At 47.6% G+C, this 19,482-nt stretch overlaps 1 protein-coding gene across 1 annotated transcript in view; it reads left to right on the top strand.

Annotated features, from left to right (window-relative positions):
- OTUD7A (OTU deubiquitinase 7A) overlaps positions 1-19,482 on the top strand; it is a 461,376-nt gene that overhangs the window by 133,525 nt on the left and 308,369 nt on the right. Inside the window, exon 2 of the mRNA XM_063926250.1 lies at positions 19,170-19,278. The gene's annotated coding sequence lies outside the window, so the exon portion shown is untranslated. The remainder of the gene's footprint in view (positions 1-19,169; positions 19,279-19,482) is intronic.

Genomic DNA, 19,482 nt, shown 5'->3' with positions numbered 1-19,482 from the left:
TGATGCCAACAAATGCTTTCTTGCCCAAAGTAGACTTTGTTTCACATCAAAAATGTTATACTGCACCTCTTTCCAAAAACAAGCCATTGCCAAGTACATTGAGGGCACACTTGAGAACAGTGGAGACCTCCTTGGCTCACAGGTCACAGGTCTATGTAGATGATCTTTTAAAGTACAGCATGATCTTCGCTCATACATTTTCCATTCATTAGCTTCTGTACTTCATTACTTCAGGAGACACTCTTCTAGGAAGGAAGATGTACGTAGTTGATCAATAAAATTTATTTTTCTGCAAGATTGGATCTGTGCTTGCTTCCTTTTTTGATTGTTTGGCTGCCATGGAGTCTCAGAAGGGAGTAAGTTAATTATGGTTATCTTATTCAATTAATTTCTTTGAGACATTACATGACAGCCCAAATATTTCCTTCCCATGTTTCTGTATTTCTCTAACGTCCTAGAGGATGCTGGGACTCCGTAAGGACCATGGGGATAGACGGGCTCCGCAGGAGACATGGGCACTTTAAGAAAGACTTTGACTCTGGGTGTGCACAGGCTCCTCCCTCTATGCCCCTCCTCCAGACCTCAGTTTGAGACTGTGCCCAGAGGAGATGGGTGCACTGCAGGGAGCTCTCCTGAGTTTCCTGCTAAGAAAGTATATTTGTTAGGTTTTTTATTTTCAGGGAGCACTGCTGGCAAAAGACTCCCTGCATCGAGGGACTGAGGAAAGAGAAGCAACCCTACTTCTCTGAGTTGCAAGGTCTTGTTTCTTAGGCTACTGGACACCATTAGCTCCAGAGGGATTGGAGCACAGGTTCGTCCTGGACGTTCGTCCCAGAGCTGCGCCGCCGTCCTCCTCACAGAGCCAGAAGAAAGAAGCCGGGTGAGTATGAGAAGAAAGAAGGCTTCAAAGGCGGCAGAAGACTTCGTGAGCTTCACTGAGGTAACGCACAGCACTGCAGCTGTGCGCCATTGCTCCCATACACCTCACACACTCCGGTCACTGTAAGGGTGCAGGGCGAAGGGGGGGCGCCCTGGGCAGCAATATAAACCTCTCCTATGGCAAAAAGAGATATATACATGTACAGTTGGGCACTGTACATGTATATAAAAGAGCCCCCGCCATGTTTTACATATTTTGAGCGGGACTGAAGCCCGCCGACGAGGGGGCGGGGCTTCTCCCTCAGCACTTACCAGCGCCATTTCTCTCCACAGCACAGCGCTGAGAGGAAGCTCCCCGGACTCTCCCCTGCTTACAGACGGTGACCGTGGGTTTTCAAGAGGGTGGGGCACATAATTCGCTGTATACAGGTGTTTCAGCGCTATTGGAAGGAACATACTGTATTTTTTTCCTGGGTTATAGCGCTGGGGTGTGTGCTGGCATACTCTCTCTCTGTCTCTCCAAAGGGCCTAGGGGGAACCTGTCTTCAGAAAAGAGATTCCCTGTGTGTGTGCAGTGTGTCGGTACGTGTGTGTCGACATGTTTGACGCTGAAGGCTCCCCTAAGGAGGAGGGGGAGTGCATGAATGTCAGGTCGCCGTCGGCAGCGCCGACACCGGACTGGATGGATATGTGGAATGTCTTGAGTGCTAATGTAAATTTATCACATAAGAGATTAGACAAAGCTGAGGCTAGGGAACAGGCAGGTAGTCAGACCATGCCTGTCCCAGTGGCACCGGGACCTTCCGGGTCTCAGAAGCGCACATTATCCCAAATCACTGACACAGATACCGACACACTGACACAGATACCGACACGGATTCAGATTCCAGTGTCGATTATGAGGATGCAAAATTATAGTCAAAAGTGGCTAAGGGTATTCGTTATATGATTATTGCTATAAAAGACGTTTTGCATATCACTGAGGAACCCCCTGTCCTGGACACGAGGGTACACATGTATAAAGAGAAAAAACCTGAGGTCACCTTTCCGTCCTCATATGAGCTAAGCGAATTGTGCGAAAAGGCTTGGGAATTTCCAGACAGGAGACTGCAAATTCCCAAAAGGATTCTTATGGCGTATCCCTTCCCACAAAAGGACAGGATACGATGGGAATCTTCGCCTAAGGTGGACAAGGAGTTAACACGCTTATCAAAAAAGGTAGCACTGCCATCCCAGGATACTGCTACCCTCAAAGATGCTGCTGATCGCAAGCAGGAAGTTACCATGAAGTCCATTTACACGCATTCTGGTACTATTATTAGGCCGGCTATGGCATCTGCCTGGGTTTGTAGTGCTGTCGCAGCATGGACTGCTTCCCTATCAGCAGAGATTGAAACTCTGGATAAGGATACCATTTTAATGACCCTAGGGCATATAAAAGATGCTGCGTTATATATGAGGGATGCTCAAAGAGACATTTGTTTAGTAAGCTCTAGAATAAATGCTATGTCTATTTCTGCTAGGCGACTCTTGTGGACCCGGCAGTGGACGGGGGATGCCGACTCAAAACGGCATATGGAGTCGTTGCCTTACAAGGGGGAAGAGTTGTTTAGAGAAGGCCTCTCGGACCTTTTCTCTGCTGCTACAGCAGGTAAATCTAATTTTTTGCCTTATGTTCCCCCGCAACCTAAGAAGGCGCCTCATTATCAAATGCAGTCCTTTCGGTCAAATAAAGGCAAAAAGGTACGGGGATCGTCCTTTCTTGCCAGAGGTAAGGGCAAGGGGAAGAAGCTGCACACAGCTTGTTCCCAGGAGCAGAAGTCCTCCCCTGCGTCGGCAAAATCCACCGCATGACGCTGGGGCTTCCCTGGTGGAGTCAGCTCAAGTGGGGGCATGTCTTCGATTTTTCAGCCACATCTGGGTTCACTCATGGGTGGATCCCTGGGCACTAGAGATTGTTTCTCAGGGATACAGGCTGGAATTCGAAGAGGTGCCTCCTCGCCGGTTTTTCAAGTCGGCTCTGCCAGCTTCTCCTTCAGAGAGGGAGTTAGTGTTAAATGCAATTAAAAAATTGTATCTTCAACAGGTGATAGTCAAGGTTCCCCTTCTGCAACAAGGATAGGGGTATTACTCAACCCTGTTTGTGGTACCGAAACTGGACGGTTCGGTCAGACCCATTTTGAATTTAAAATCCCTGAACCTGTACTTAAAAAAGTTCAAGTTCAAGATGGAATTGCTCAGAGCGGTGATCGCCAGCCTGGAAGGGGGGGGGGGGATTGGATGGTTTCTCTAGACATAAAGGATGCATACCTTCATGTTCCGATATTTCCTCCTCATCAGGCGTTCCTGAGATTTGCGGTACAGGACTGTCATTACCAATTTCAGACGTTGCCGTTTGGGCTTTCCACGGCCCCGAGGATTTTTACCAAGGTAATGGCGGAAATGATGGTGCTCCTGCGCAAGCAGGATGTCACAATTTTCCCATACTTGGACGATCTCCTCATAAAGGCGAGATCTCGAGAGAAGTTACTGGACAGCGTATCACTGTCTGTGAAGACGTTACAGCAACACGGCTGGATTCTCAATATTCTGAAGTCACAGCTGGTTCCTACAACGCGTCTGACCTGGACACAGACCAGAAAAAGCTTTTTCTTCTGATGGAAAAGGCTCAGGAGCTCATGGCTCTGGTCAAGAACCTATTGAAGCCAAAAAAGGTTTCAGTGCATCACTGCACACGTGTCCTGGGGAAGATGGTGGCATCTTACGAGGCCATCCCCTTCGGCAGGTTCCATTCAAGGACTTTTCAATGGGACCTACTGGACGGACAAGTGGTCCGGGTCTCATTTACAAATGCATCAAAGGATCACCCTGTCTCCCAGAGCCAGGGTATCTCTCCTATGGTGGCTACACAGTGCTCACCTCCTAGAGGGCCGCAGGTTCGGCATTCAGGACTGGATCCTGGTGACCACGGACGCAAGCCTCCGAGGTTGGGGAGCAGTCACACTGGGAAGAAATTTCCAAGGTCTCTGGTCAAGTCTAGAGACTTGTCTCCACATCAACGTCCTGGAGTTGAGGGCCATATACAACGCCCTACGTCAAGCAGAGGCATTACTTCGCAACAAGCCAGTTCTGATTCATTCGGACAATGTCACAGCAGTGGCTCATGTAAACCGCCGAAGCGGCACAAGGAGCAGGGTGGCAATGGCAGAAACTACCAGGATTCTTCGCTGGGCGGAAGGTCATGTAAGCGCACTGTCAGCAGTTTTCATTCCGGGAGTGGACAACTGGGAAGCGGACTTCCTCAGCAGACACGATCTGCATCCGGGAGAGTGGGAACTTCATCAGGAAGTCTTCGCACAGATCGTGGGTCGGTGGGGACTGCCCCAAATATACATGATGGCATCCCGTCTCAACAAAAAGCTAAAGCGGTATTGCGCCAGGTCAAGGGACCCTCAGGCGGTGGCGGTAGACGCCCTGGTGACGCCTTGGGTGTTCAGGTCGGTCTATGTGTTCCCTCCTCTTCCTCTCATACCCAAGGTGTTGGGTATGAGACGAAGAGGAGTGAGAACAATCTTCGTTGCTCCGGATTGGCCACAAAGGACTTGGTATCCGGATCTGCAGGAGTTGCTCACAGAAGATCCGTGGCCTCTTCCTCTACGACAGAACCTACTGCAACAGGGGCCCTGTATGTTCCAAGACTTACCGCGGCTGCGTTTGACGGCATGGTGGTTGAACGCCGGATCCTAGCGGAAAAAGGTATTCCGGAGGAGGTCATTCCTGTCCTGATTAAGGCTAGGAAGGACGTGACATCGAAACATTATCACCGCATATGGAGAAAATATGTTTCTTGGTGTGAGGCCAGGAATGCTCCTACGGAAGAATTCCATTTGGGCCGTCTCCTTCACTTCCTTCAAACTGGAGTGAATTTGGGCCTAAAATTAGGGTCCATAAAGGTTAAAATTTCGGCTTTATCCATTTTCTTTCAAAAGGAATTGGCTTCTCTTCCTGAAGTTCAGACATTTGTGAAGGGAGTACTGCATATTCAGCCCCCGTTTGTACCTCCGGTGGCGCCTTGGGACCTTAACGTGGTGTTAAGTTTCCTTAAGTCACATTGGTTTGAACCACTCAACGCGGTGGAGTTGAAGTACCTCACTTGGAAGGTGGTCATGTTGCTGGCCTTAGCTTCAGCAAGGCGAGTTTCGGAATTGGCGGCTTTGTCACATAAAAGCCCCTATCTGGTTTTTCATGTGGATAGGGCGGAATTGAGGACTCATCCTCACTTCCTTCCTAAGGTGGTCTCATCTTTTCATGTGAACCAACCTATTGTAGTGCCTGTGGCTACGCGTGACTTGGAGGATTCCGAGTCTCTTGATGTGGTCAGGGCTTTGAAGATTTATGTGGCCAGAACAGCTAGGGTCAGGAAGACAGAAGCTTTGTTTGTTCTATATGCGGCCAACAAGATTGGCGCTCCTGCTTCAAAGCAGACTATTGCTCGCTGGATCTGTAACCCGAATCAGCAGGCGCATTCTACGGCAGGTTTGCCGTTGCCAAAATCGGTTAAGGCCCATTCCACAAGGAAGGTGGGCTCTTCTTGGGCGGCTGCCCGAGGGGTCTCAGCACTACAGTTGTGCCGAGCAGCTACTTGGTCGGGGTCAAACACCTTTGCAAAGTTCTATAAGTTTGATACCCTGGCTGAGGAGGACCTTCTGTTTGCTCAATCGGTGCTGCAGAGTCATCCGCACTCTCCCGCCCGTTTGGGAGCTTTGGTATAATCCCCATGGTCCTTACGGAGTCCCAGCATCCTCTAGGACGTTAGAGAAAATAAGATTTTAAACCTACCGGTAAATCTTTTTCTCGTAGTCCGTAGAGGATGCTGGGCGCCCGTCCCAAGTGCGGACTTCTTCTGCAAAACTTGTATATAGTTACTGCTTACATAAGGGTTATGTTGTAGTTTCATCGGTTTTGGACCGAGACTATGTTGTTTGTTCATACTGTTAACTGGGTAGTTTATACGGTGTGATTGGTGTGGCTGGTATGAATCTTGCCCTTGGATTAACAAAAATCCTTTCCTCGTACTGTCCATCTCCTCTGGGCACAGTTTCTCTAACTGATGTCTGGAGGAGGGGCATAGAGGGAGGAGCCAGTGCACACACAGAGTCAAAGTCTTTCTTAAAGTTCCCATGTCTTCTGCGGAGCCCGTCTATCCCCATGGTCCTTACGGAGTCCCAGCATCCTCTACGTAGAGATGAGCGCCTGAAATTTTTCGGGTTTTGTGTTTTGGTTTTGGGTTCGGTTCCGCGGCCGTGTTTTGGGTTCGAACGCGTTTTGGCAAAACCTCACCGAATTTTTTTTGTCGGATTCGGGTGTGTTTTGGATTCGGGTGTTTTTTTCCAAAAACACTAAAAAACAGCTTAAATCATAGAATTTGGGGGTCATTTTGATCCCAAAGTATTATTAACCTCAAAAACCATAATTTACACTCATTTTCAGTCTATTCTGAATACCTCACACCTCACAATATTATTTTTAGTCCTAAAATTTGCACCGAGGTCGCTGTGTGAGTAAGATAAGCGACCCTAGTGGCCGACACAAACACCGGGCCCATCTAGGAGTGGCACTGCAGTGTCACGCAGGATGTCCCTTCCAAAAAACCCTCCCCAAACAGCACATGACGCAAAGAAAAAAAGAGGCGCAATGAGGTAGCTGTGTGAGTAAGATTAGCGACCCTAGTGGCCGACACAAACACCGGGCCCATCTAGGAGTGGCACTGCAGTGTCACGCAGAATGGCCCTTCCAAAAAACCCTCCCCAAACAGCACATGACGCAAAGAAAAAAAGAGGCGCAATGAGGTAGCTGACTGTGTGAGTAAGATTAGCGACCCTAGTGGCCGACACAAACACCGGGCACATCTAGGAGTGGCACTGCAGTGTCACGCAGGATGTCCCTTCCAAAAAACCCTCCCCAAACAGCACATGACGCAAAGAAAAAAAGAGGCGCAATGAGGTAGCTGTGTGAGTAAGATTAGCGACCCTAGTGGCCGACACAAACACCGGGCCCATCTAGGAGTGGCACTGCAGTGTCACGCAGGATGTCCCTTCCAAAAAACCCTCCCCAATCAGCACATGATGCAAAGAAAAAGAAAAGAAAAAAGAGGTGCAAGATGGAATTATCCTTGGGCCCTCCCACCCACCCTTATGTTGTATAAACAAAACAGGACATGCACACTTTAACCAACCCATCATTTCAGTGACAGGGTCTGCCACACGACTGTGACTGATATGACGGGTTGGTTTGGACCCCCCCCCAAAAAGAAGCAATTAATCTCTCCTTGCACAAACTGGCTCTACAGAGGCAAGATGTCCACCTCATCTTCACCCTCCGATATATCACCGTGTACATCCCCCTCCTCACAGATTATCAATTCGTCCCCACTGGAATCCACCATCTCAGCTCCCTGTGTACTTTGTGGAGGCAATTGCTGCTGGTCAATGTCTCCGCGGAGGAATTGATTATAATTCATTTTAATGAACATCATCTTCTCCACATTTTCTGGATGTAACCTCGTACGCCGATTGCTGACAAGGTGAGCGGCGGCACTAAACACTCTTTCGGAGTACACACTTGTGGGAGGGCAACTTAGGTAGAATAAAGCCAGTTTGTGCAAGGGCCTCCAAATTGCCTCTTTTTCCTGCCAGTATAAGTACGGACTGTGTGACGTGCCTACTTGGATGCGGTCACTCATATAATCCTCCACCATTCTATCAATGTTGAGAGAATCATATGCAGTGACAGTAGACGACATGTCCGTAATCGTTGTCAGGTCCTTCAGTCCGGACCAGATGTCAGCATCAGCAGTCGCTCCAGACTGCCCTGCATCACCGCCAGCGGGTGGGCTCGGAATTCTGAGCCTTTTCCTCGCACCCCCAGTTGCGGGAGAATGTGAAGGAGGAGATGTTGACAGGTCGCGTTCCGCTTGACTTGACAATTTTGTCACCAGCAGGTCTTTCAACCCCAGCAGACCTGTGTCTGCCGGAAAGAGAGATCCAAGGTAGGCTTTAAATCTAGGATCGAGCACGGTGGCCAAAATGTAGTGCTCTGATTTCAACAGATTGACCACCCGTGAATCCTTGTTAAGCGAATTAAGGGCTGCATCCACAAGTCCCACATGCCTAGCGGAATCGCTCCGTGTTAGCTCCTCCTTCAATGCCTCCAGCTTCTTCTGCAAAAGCCTGATGAGGGGAATGACCTGACTCAGGCTGGCAGTGTCTGAACTGACTTCACGTGTGGCAAGTTCAAAGGGCATCAGAACCTTGCACAACGTTGAAATCATTCTCCACTGCACTTGAGACAGGTGCATTCCACCTACTATATCGTGCTCAATTGTATAGGCTTGAATGGCCTTTTGCTGCTCCTCCAACCTCTGAAGCATATAGAGGGTTGAATTCCACCTCGTTACCACTTCTTGCTTCAGATGATGGCAGGGCAGGTTCAGTAGTTTTTGGTGGTGCTCCAGTTTTCTGTACGTGGTGCCTGTACGCCGAAAGTGTCCCGCAATTCTTCTGGCCACCGACAGCATCTCTTGCACGCCCCTGTCGTTTTTTAAAAAATTCTGCACCACCAAATTCAAGGTATGTGCAAAACATGGGACGTGCTGGAATTGGCCCAGATTTAATGCACACACAATATTGCTGGCGTTGTCCGATGCCACAAATCCACAGGAGAGTCCAATTGGGGTAAGCCATTCCGCGATGATCTTCCTCAGTTGCCGTAAGAGGTTTTCAGCTGTGTGCGTATTCTGGAAAGCGGTGATACAAAGCGTAGCCTGCCTAGGAAAGAGTTGGCGTTTGCGAGATGCTGCTACTGGTGCCGCCGCTGCTGTTCTTGCGGCGGGAGTCCATACATCTACCCAGTGGGCTGTCACAGTCATATAGTCCTGACCCTGCCCTGCTCCACTTGTCCACATGTCCGTGGTTAAGTGGACATTGGGTACAGCTGCATTTTTTAGGACACTGGTGACTCTTTTTCTGAGGTCTGTGTACATTTTCGGTATCGCCTGCCTAGAGAAATGGAACCTAGATGGTATTTGGTACCGGGGACACAGTACCTCCAACAAGTCTCTAGTTGGCTCTGCAGTAATGATGGATACCGGAACCACGTTTCTCACCACCCAGGATGCCAAGGCCTCAGTTATCCACTTTGCAGTAGGATGACTGCTGTGATATTTCATCTTCCTCGCAAAGGACTGTTGAACAGTCAATTGCTTACTGGAAGTAGTACAAGTGGGCTTACGACTTCCCCTCTGGGATGACCATCGACTCCCAGCGGCAACAACAGCAGCGCCAGCAGCAGTAGGCGTTACACGCAAGGATGCATCGGAGGAATCCCAGGCAGGAGAGGACTCGTCAGACTTGCCAGTGACATGGCCTGCAGGACTATTGGCATTCCTGGGGAAGGAGGAAATTGACACTGAGGGAGTTGGTGGGGTGGTTTGCGTGAGCTTGGTTACAAGAGGAAGGGATTTACTGGTCAGTGGACTGCTTCCGCTGTCACCCAAAGTTTTTGAACTTGTCACTGACTTATTATGAATGCGCTGCAGGTGACGTATAAGGGAGGATGTTCCGAGGTGGTTAACGTCCTTACCCCTACTTATTACAGCTTGACAAAGGGAACACACGGCTTGACACCTGTTGTCCGCATTTCTGGTGAAATACCTCCACACCGAAGAGCTGATTTTTTTGGTATTTTCACCTGGCATGTCAACGGCCATATTCCTCCCACGGACAACAGGTGTCTCCCCGGGTGCCTGACTTAAACAAACCACCTCACCATCAGAATCCTCCTGGTCAATTTCCTCCCCAGCGCCAGCAACACCCATATCCTCCTCATCCTGGTGTACTTCAACACTGACATCTTCAATCTGACTATCAGGAACTGGACTGCGGGTGCTACTTCCAGCACTTGCAGGGGGCATGCAAATAGTGGAAGGCGCATGCTCTTCACGTCCAGTGTTGGGAAGGTCAGGCATCGCAAACGACACAATTGGACTCTCCTTGTGGATTTGGGATTTCAAAGAACGCACAGTTCTTTGCGGTGCTTTTGCCAGCTTGAGTCTTTTCAGTTTTCTAGCGAGAGGCTGAGTGCTTCCATCCTCATGTGAAGCTGAACCACTAGCCATGAACATAGGCCAGGGCCTCAGCCGTTCCTTGCCACTCCGTGTGGTAAATGGCATATTGGCAAGTTTACGCTTCTCCTCCGACAATTTTATTTTAGGTTTTGGAGTCCTTTTTTTTCTGATATTTGGTGTTTTGGATTTGACATGCTCTGTACTATGACATTGGGCATCGGCCTTGGCAGACGACGTTGCTGGCATTTCATCGTCTCGGCCATGACTAGTGGCAGCAGCTTCAGCACGAGGTGGAAGTGGATCTTGATCTTTCCCTAATTTTGGAACCTCAACTTTTTTGTTCTCCATATTTTATAGGCAGAACTAAAAGGCACCTCAGGTAAACAATGGAGATGGATGGATTGGATACTAGTATACAATTATGGACGGACTGCCACGGTTAGGTGGTATAAAAAAACCACGGTTAGGTGGTATATAATACAATTATGGATGGACGGACTGCCTGCCGAGTGCCGACACAGAGGTAGCCACAGCCGTGAACTACCGCACTGTACACTGGTTGATAAAGAGATAGTAGTATACTCGTAACAACTAGTATGACGACGGTATAAAGAATGAAAAAAAAACCACGGTTAGGTGGTATATATTATAATACAATTATGGTTGGACGGACTGCCTGCCGACTGCCGACACAGAGGTAGCCACAGCCGTGAACTACCGCACTGTACACTGGTTGATAAAGAGATAGTAGTATACTCGTAACAACTAGTATGACACTATGACGGTATAAAGAATGAAAAAAAAACCACGGTTAGGTGGTATATATTATAATACAATTATGGATGGACGGACTGCCTGCCGACTGCCGACACAGAGGTAGCCACAGCCGTGAACTACCGCACTGTACACTGGTTGATAAAGAGATAGTAGTATACTCGTAACAACTAGTATGACACTATGACGGTATAAAGAATGAAAAAAAAACCACGGTTAGGTGGTATATATTATAATAATACAATTATGGATGGACGGACTGCCTGCCGAGTTCCGACACAGAGGTAGCCACAGCCGTGAACTACCGCACTGTACACTGGTTGATAAAGAGATAGTAGTATACTCGTAACAACTAGTATGACACTATGACGGTATAAAGAATGAAAAAAAAACCACGGTTAGGTGGTATATATTATAATACAATTATGGATGGACGGACTGCCTGCCGACTGCCGACACAGAGGTAGCCACAGCCGTGAACTACCGCACTGTACACTGGTTGATAAAGAGATAGTAGTATACTCGTAACAACTAGTATGACACTATGACGGTATAAAGAATGAAAAAAAAACCACGGTTAGGTGGTATATATTATAATACAATTATGGATGGACGGACTGCCTGCCGAGTGCCGACACAGAGGTAGCCACAGCCGTGAACTACCGCACTGTACACTGGTTGATAAAGAGATAGTAGTATACTCGTAACAACTAGTATGACTGACTATGACGGTATAAAGAATGAAAAAAAAACCACGGTTAGGTGGTATATATTATAATACAATTATGGATGGACGGACTGCCTGCCGACTGCCGACACAGAGGTAGCCACAGCCGTGAACTACCGCACTGTACACTGGTTGATAAAGAGATAGTAGTATACTCGTAACAACTAGTATGACACTATGACGGTATAAAGAATGAAAAAAAAACCACGGTTAGGTGGTATATATTATAATACAATTATGGATGGACGGACGGACTGCCGACTGCCGACACAGAGGTAGCCACAGCCGTGAACTACCGCACTGTACACTGGTTGATAAAGAGATAGTAGTATACTCGTAACAACTAGTATGACTATGACGACGGTATAAAGAAAGAAAAAAAAATACCACGGTTAGGTGGTATATAATTATACAATTATGGATGGACGGACTGCCTGCCGAGTGCCGACTGCCGACACAGAGGTAGCCACAGCCGTGAACTACCGCACTGTACTGTGTCTGCTGCTAATATAGACTGGTTGATAAAGAGATAGTATACAACAATATACTACTATACTGGTGGTCAGGCACTGGTCACCACTAGTCACACTGGCAGTGGCACTCCTGCAGCAAAAGTGTGCACTGTTTAATTTTAAATTAATATATTATGTACTCCTGGCTCCTGCTATAACAACCTGCAGTGCTCCCCAGTCTCCCCCACAATTATTATAAGCTTTTATACATTGATGTGCAGCACACTGGGCTGAGCTGAGTGCACACAGACTGAGTCACACTGTGTGACTGCTGTGTATCGTTTTTTTCAGGCAGAGAACGGATATAGCAGAGAACGGATATATTAAATAAAAGTTAACTTAACAACAACTGCACTGGTCACTGTGGTAAACTCTGTCTGCACAATCTCTCTCTCTCTCTCTCTCTTCTAATCTATTCTAATGGAGAGGACGCCAGCCACGTCCTCTCCCTATCAATCTCAATGCACGTGTGAAAATGGCGGCGACGCGCGGCTCCTTATATAGAATCCGAGTCTCGCGAGAATCCGACAGCGTCATGATGACGTTCGGGCGCGCTCGGGTTAACCGAGCAAGGCGGGAAGATCCGAGTCGCTCGGACCCGTGAAAAAAAAAGTGAAGTTCGTGCGGGTTCGGATTCAAAGAAACCGAACCCGCTCATCTCTACCTCTACGGACTACGAGAAAAAGATTTACCGGTAGGTTTAAAATCCTATTTTTTCAGATGTTTCTTGTGAAGTCACTTAAAGATAAGGAAGGTGAGGAGGAGTCACAGTTTAACTTTCCAGGGTTGTTTTTTCCTGATTATATCAACTGGATTTACCCTATATGCGGGGCTGCCATGCGCTTACATAGAAACATAGAATTTTATAGCAGATAAGAACCACTTGGCCCATCCACTATTTTATAGAAATTATGTTATATTTACATGGGGTGGCAGGACAGCCCGTAATAAGTAGGGCTGTCCTGCCAAAAGCAGGACAGTTGGAATGTATTCAGTGTCCCTCAGACTGCTCTCACATGCCCCATCAATAGACCTCAGACCACCCCACATGTCCCATCAGTAACCCTCACATCACCCCACAAGCCCCAACAATGCCCCTTAGACCACCCCACATGCCCCATCAATGCCCCTCAGACCATCCCATGTGCCCCAACAGTCAGTGGCGTAACTAGAAATTTTTCTCCTTCAAGCCAAAAAATTCTCTGCCCCCCCCCCCCCCCATAATTGCCGCTAAAAAAGTGAAGAGTGAAAATAAGTGTGTGCCGAAGAAGGGGCGTGGCCTCACTAAATGGGTGTAGTTTCACTGAAAGGGGCATGGCATTGCAGGAAAAGACTACCTTATACCCCAGTTTTGCAACCTCTATGCCGACACATTTCCCACCACAGGAAAAAAAATCATCCTGATTCATGCCCCCAACATTTTGTAATTTTCCCTTACACATTATGCCACACTGCAATGGCCCTTAGACATTATGCCACACACCGCAATGCCCGTTATAAATAATGCCACACACGGCAATGCCCCTGAGACATTATACCACATACCACAATGCCCATGATATAGTATACCAAACACCGTAATGCCTGTGACACATTATACCACACACTGTCTTGCCTGTAACACCTTATGACACACACCGCAATGCCCGTTATACATTATGCCACACACTGCAATGCCCCTGAGAGAGTATACCACATACCACAATGCCCATGATATAGTATACCACATACCGTAATGCCTGTGACACATTATGCCACACACCGCAATGTCCATGATACATTATGCCACACACCGCAATGCCCATTACACATTAAGCCCTACAGTAAGGCTTCTAATTACTTTTAAATTACCTGCTCGTTGCCAGGGGTTTCATGCTCTTGGTTCCATGCACAGTGCCAAGAGGTTTTCATGCTCAGGGTGTCATGCTCATTGCCAGGGGTTTCATGCGCTGGGTGTTATGCTTGTTGCCAGGTGTTTCATGTGCTGGGTGCCAAGCTCATTGCCAGGGGGTAATATTTGGTGCCAGAGGTTTCATGTACTGGGTGTCATGCTCATAGCTAGGGGGTAATGCTTGTTGCCAAGGATTTCATGAGCTGGATGTCGTGTTTGTTAGCAGGGGGTAATGCTTGTTGCTAGGGGTGTGCCCCCAGTGCCACATATGCCCCCAGTGCCAGATATTCCCCCAAGTTACAAAGAACAAGGGTGATTAGGCACCAGTTAAGATGTTATTAATAATCAATAATTAACCAAAATGGGACAATATGAATACAGCATGTATCAATTTTGGTGTGTCCATTTGGTGGTGCCCCCAGAGTCAGAGGGAGGTATGCAAACAACATAAGAAGAGAAAAGAAGTCTCTTTGTGTGGGTGCACACTTGTAGGATCGGTACATACCGTATAACATGTATAGGAGATAAAACGTAGTATTTAATAATACAACATTAAAAACATTTTTAATGTTGTATTATTAAATGCTACGTTTAATCTCCTATACATGTTATACGGTATTTACCAATCCTACAAGAGTGCACCCACACAAAGAGTCTTCTTTTCTCTTCTTATGTTGTTTACATTCCCCCACAGTGCCAGATAAAAATATGCCCCCATAGTGCCAGAAACACATATGCCTCCAGTGCTATATATGCCCCACCAGTGCCAGATACACATATGCCCCCACAGTACCAGATACACATATGCCCCGATTACCACATATGCCCTCCAAGTGCCTGCTACACATGCCCCCAGTGTCAAATATGCCCCCCCAGTCCCAGATACTACACATATGCCCCCAGTGGCAAATAAGCCCCCTCAGTGCCAGATACACATCTGCCCCAGTGTCAAATATTCCCCCCCACTGCCAGATACTACACATATGCCCCCAGTGCCATATATGCCGCCCCAGTGCCAGGTACTTCCCCCCGCTCATCGCTGCTGTGCTGTGTTTGAGTCCGGGAAGGAGGGCATAGCGCACACCTCTCCTGTCGCCATCCTGCTGTGTCTCCGGCGGTGTGTCTGTCAAATGAAGCGCCGGTTCGTGAGCCAATCAGAGCTCATGGACCGGTAACTGCGGCTCCTGATTGGCTGCCGGTCCGCGAGTTCTGATTGGCTCACAAACCGGCGCTTCATTTGACAGACATGCCGCTGCCACTGGAGACACTGGAGAGGTGCACGCTGCGCCCTCCTTTCCAGCCTCACACGCAGCACTATTTGGTGGCGCCCCCACAGCCCTGCGCCTTTAAGCCTCCGCAGTGGCTGCTGGGGTGATGGTTACGCCAATGCCAACAGTCTCCCTCAGAGCTGGGGGGAGGGGGAGATCCAGGAATGTAAGCAGTACAGATGGCGGATGTGGGTGTGGTTCATCAAATCGACAGTATCTAGGTCGACAATGTTTAGGTCGACCACTATAGGTCGACAGTCACTAGGTCGACATGGATGGAAGGTCGACAGGGTTTCTAGGTCGACATGTGCTAGGTCGACAGGTCTAAAGGTCGACATGAGGATTTTAAATTTTTTTGTGTCGTTTTCTTCGTAGAGTGACCGGGATCCCAAATTAGTGCACCGCGTTCGCTCGCCATGCTTCGGGCATGGTGCCTTCGCTCCGCTACCGCTTTGCTCGGCGCAGATTACCGTTCCAATCGTAGTCCACGTGGATCGTTAAGTATGAAAAAATTCAAAAAAAGAAAAAAAAATGTGAAAAACTCATGTCGACCTTTAGACCTGTCGACCTAGGACATGTCGACCTAGAAACCCTGTCGACCTTCCATCCATGTCAACCTAGTGACTGTCGACCTATAGTGGTCGACCTAAACATTGTCGACCTAGATACTGTCGATCTTCAGACCGGATCCCGGGGGATGTATAGTTATTGGTGTATCCTCAGCAGGAGAGTGAGATTAGGCAGTAAAGCTCACTCTCAGGACTGAAAGGTGTGTGAGGGGTGGAGGAGGGGGAGCTAGGTAGGACAGTGTGAGGGTACTGTTTATATTTAACTGATCCCACGGTCAGCCTGCAGCAAGCAGGTTACTAACTTGTCCTGCAGACAGTATGAGATGGATACGGGAGTAGCGGGTCTTCGCACATAACTCACATCGCAGCCACATTACTAACCTGAGGCCTGAGAACAGGAGATCCACAGCCTGGTGAGACCAGCACCAGATCTCCAGTCACAACTGACCAGTCCCATGGTCACATTCACACGAACAAGGGGATTACATGTTGGCTGGCTATCATTGGGGATTGGGGGACATTATGGCAGTTTACATTCCGGCACCCCCCTAAAACAGAACGACATATTGCTTACATCGCTCACTGTGTATGCAGGATTGTGCCCTCCTGCAAATGCTTGCAACAGTCGCTAGGATTGATGTGCTGCACATCAAACCTAGTGATATCGCTATCATCCTTGTTTATGCCAATGAAGGATGGAACATGATCGCTCCAACCTTCATTAACATCGCTGCAGTGTGCACTCCTCCTCTTTTAGTTTATGCAGTCTGTTGATTGCATTTAGAACACGGGGGCTAATTCAGACCTGATCACTGCTGTTTTTGCACAGCAGCGATCAGGTCTGAACTGCGCATGCGCCGGCGCCGACGGCTGTCTTAGCTCTGTGATCGCCTCTGCCTGATTGACAGGCAGAGGCGGTCACTGAGCGGCAGGGGGCGGGGTGGGCTGTGGCAGCTGCTTGACGTCACATGCAGCCGCTGCGACCCTCACAGTGACGGGTAGCTCCCTGCCAGCGTGCAGGAGCTGCGCTGGTGGGGAGCTACTCTTCAAGTACAAAAGCATTGACGCCGTGCGATGCTTTTGTACTTGTATGACGGGGCAGGGCCTGACATACGTGGCGTGCTGGGCGTCCCCCCGCATGTCAGGGAAGCTGATCGTAGATGTGCTAAATTTAGCACATCTCCAATCAGGTCTGAATTAGGCCCACTGTTGTGTTTTTTGTAATAAATTTTGTAATATCCTAAATATCAGTACTGGTGTCCTACTTGTTTAACTAGCCCTCTTTCTTTGTTTTTATATGTTACAATTGTAATGTTTACAAACTATTTACTTGACAGTGGATAATATCAAATGGTTACAATTGTTAAATTACTGTCTTTTAGAGTAAATATATATATATATATATATATATATATATATATATACATATACATACATGCCTCCCAACATGACCCTCTGCAGGAGGGACTGAATGCTCTGCTCCTGGACTTCGCTCTTAATTTATGACTTCCATCACCTGTGATGAAACACCTTTCTTATCCATTAACCCATTAATCTGTTCAATGCAGGTGATGGCAATCATAGATTAAGAGAAAAGTCCACGAGCAGAGCATTGTGTCCCTCATGGAGAGGGTCATGTTGGGAGGTATGTATGTATATGTGTATCTATCTATCTATCTATCTATCTATCTATCTATCTATCTATCTATCTATCTATCTATCTATCTATCTATATCTAAAGGGCCCCATACACTAGAGCAGTGTTTCCCAACCTCGGTCCTCAAGGCACACTAAAGGGCCCTACACACTGGCCGATTTTCGGAAAGATATGAACGATCTCGTTCATAAATGAACGAGAACTCGTTCATATCTTTCTGTGTGGAGACTCCAGCGATGAACGATGCGCGTCCCCGCGCTCGTTCATCGCTGGTCTTCCGTCGGCTGTGCATGCAGACCAATATGGACGATCTCGTCCATATTTGCCTGCACTTCAATGCAGCCGCGTGACGGGGGGAGTGAAGAAACTTCACTCCCCCCGTCACTGCCCCCCCGCCGCCGGGTCGCTCGTCGGCCGTATCCGCCGTCGGGCAGCTCGGCGGCGGGTCGGCCAGTGAGTAGGGCCCTTAACAGTCCTGATTTTAGTGATATCCAGGCTTGAACACAGGTGACTTAATTAGTATCTCAGTTATTTTTATTTAACCATCTGTGCTGAAGTCTGGATATCACAAAAACCTGCACTGTTGGTGTGCCTTGAGGACCGCTGTAATGTCCGATTTCAGCCCAATTCGGGCATTCGGCCCGATATATCGGCTGAAATCGGGCATTTTAGAGGTGTTCCTGAACCAATCCGATCCAATGCGCGTTCCCGTGAGCATCGGATCGGATCCTCCAGATTGAATGTGTTGCACATTCAATCTGGTCCGACCAGGGGGCATGGCTTGGGATTGCCCAGGATCGCCAAGATATATTGTATGCAAATAGGCAGCACATGATGTATCTTGGCCGATCCTTCTCCCCGGGAGGCTGCCGGGGTGATCGCCTGCGATCACCTCCGACATGAGATCGTTGTAGTGTATGGGGTCCTTCATTTGTTTTGTTGTTCTGCTATCTCTATCCTGTTATGCATAGCTATCGCACCAGTACTTATACTGCTTTAATAATTGTTAGATGGGCTTCACTTTCGGTATATATTATTGCAGTTTCATTTAATTGGCTATGAATTAACAGGCCCTATTGCCAACAAAAACACGTTTTCACTAACAATAAGGTTTTTTTGCTAGCCTTTCATTTATAATTGGTACAGTCAGTCAGTAGCCTAGTGTCTTTATATGGTCATATAACTCCTTGGTGACTTCTTATAGCCATAATTTACTGTAAAGTGTCCATATTATTATTATTATTATTATTATTATTACTACTACTACTGCTACTACTGCTACTACTACTACTACTACTACTACTACAAGTCATAATCCAGATGATCCAGCATATAAATGATTCCAAAGGAATCACCACCAAATGCAACATAAAGAGATGTTTGTATGAATGTAACATTTATTATATGAAGGGCCACATGCACCATCGCTTGGAAAGTGATAAAATGGAGAGTGATAAATGATCAGCCAATCACCTCCTAACTGACATTTTTCAAACACAGCCTGTGACATGACAGTTAGGGCCTGATTTGCTGGCACTTCTTCTTTCTCCATTTTATCACTCTCCAAGCGATGATGCATCTAGCCCACGGTTTGTTTATTTTGTTGCATTCTGATACTGGTTTCTTATGCAGTGATCTATTTTCCATTCTGGGTGTTAGCCTTGTTGTTCCATTTTTACTTTTCACACATTCTTAGTGAACGTGTAATTCAGTCCATCCCCACAGAAGCAGCATCTGTGTCACCTGTTTGTTTTCATTCATTTTGCAGGGCAGACAGTCTTCATAACAATAGTTAGATGGATGTCAATCCTGCTTCTCCTCGGAGTATAGTCAGCCAAGATGTCTTGAAACAGTTAACCTGACAGAAGCAACTAAATGTAAGTGCGCTTTCAGAGGCTTTTATTCCCTTCATTGTATTTTGCTTTAAGCTTTAACATCTGCTGACTAAGCTATACCCTTCTTATAGTGAATTTTACACCATCGATGGCAAGACACAACTTCCAGCCCTCTCAGCACAATATAATTATTTGCTTGGAATAAATCTTTAATTACCACTTACAAGATCCTGGACTGTCTCGCTT

The sequence above is a fragment of the Pseudophryne corroboree genome, chromosome 6 (genome assembly GCF_028390025.1).
Source record: "Pseudophryne corroboree isolate aPseCor3 chromosome 6, aPseCor3.hap2, whole genome shotgun sequence".
NCBI classification, from domain to species: domain Eukaryota; kingdom Metazoa; phylum Chordata; class Amphibia; order Anura; family Myobatrachidae; genus Pseudophryne; species Pseudophryne corroboree.
This window is presented reverse-complemented; position numbering and strand designations above follow the sequence as displayed.